We start from the raw sequence: 1,213 nt of genomic DNA on the forward strand, positions 1-1,213 counted from the left end.
GAGGATTGTACTTTAAACCCAGGCCTCAAGTAATTCCTTCAGATAAAATTTCAAGGAATCTAAGCCTACAGTGAAAACAAAGCAAACAAGGAAAAGAAAAACCCATAACCAAGAGTCATTAGGAACAACAGGCAAGAGAATCAGACCAGCAAAGACTGAGATGTTAGAAGTAGAAAATAGAAAATAGAAAGTGTCTTACTTATGTTTAAAGAAAAGCTATGACTGATGGAAAAAAATATCAAAAAGGACCAGATTGATAAAAAAATATATTTTCAATGAAAAATATACTATTTGAAGTTAGAAACTTTATGGTTAAGCTGCAGATTCGACACACCTAGAAGGAGAATGAACTGGAAGTAGATGTGAAGTTACACAGATGGAGCCCAGGGATAGAGAGAAATGGAAACTGAGGACAAGAGTTAACATGGAGGATAGAGTAAGGAGATGTGAGACAAATCAGTTCCAGAAGCAGAGAGTATGTTAAAGGGGATGAGAATTATAATAATTTATAAACCCTAAGAATCAGGAACACCAGTTAATCACAGATGGTGGAGTTGGGGACCTAGATAAATCACAAAACTACAGAACATTAGAAAGATTAACATCTAAAAAGCAGCTATAGGGAATTCCCTGGCAGTCCAATGTTGAGGACCCAGCTTCCACTGCAGGGGGCCCCCTGGTCCGGGAACTAAAATCCTGTGTGCTGTGTGGCGCAGCCAAAAAAATAATAATTAAAAAAATAAAAAGCAACTGTAAGGGAAAGGAAGAGGTAGAATTAGAAGCTGAGACATCGGTTATTGCTTGATGCTTCTGGGATGGGGGAAAAGATGTTCTGATGACAGAAATGCATAAAATGCACTTCTCCCAGTGATTGTTAGATGAGGGCTCTAGCTACCAGGATAGTTCGCCTGTCCCAGGGGGAGTGAGGGAGCCAGTGAGTGCTACAGGGTCCCCAGTGTCACGTGTGTCAATCCTAGTTTAAAGCCAAAAGACCGATTCTGGCTGATGAAAGCAGAAATAGACTATTGAACTACTGGGCTCACAGAAACACTGAGAAGGCTGGAGAGAGGCTCCAAAAAAGGAGTGGGGGATAAAGTCAGAGCAGCTAAAAGCACTGTAAGTCCTACCGGGGAACCAGTGTCGACGTGAAGATGTCAGTGCCGACACCAGAGGTGCCCCACTTCCCCCTGTTCTGCGCTAGACTGCGGCATTC

The sequence above is a fragment of the Lipotes vexillifer genome, unplaced genomic scaffold (genome assembly GCF_000442215.2).
Source record: "Lipotes vexillifer unplaced genomic scaffold, Lipotes_vexillifer_v1.1 scaffold4, whole genome shotgun sequence".
Classification (NCBI taxonomy): domain Eukaryota; kingdom Metazoa; phylum Chordata; class Mammalia; order Artiodactyla; family Lipotidae; genus Lipotes; species Lipotes vexillifer.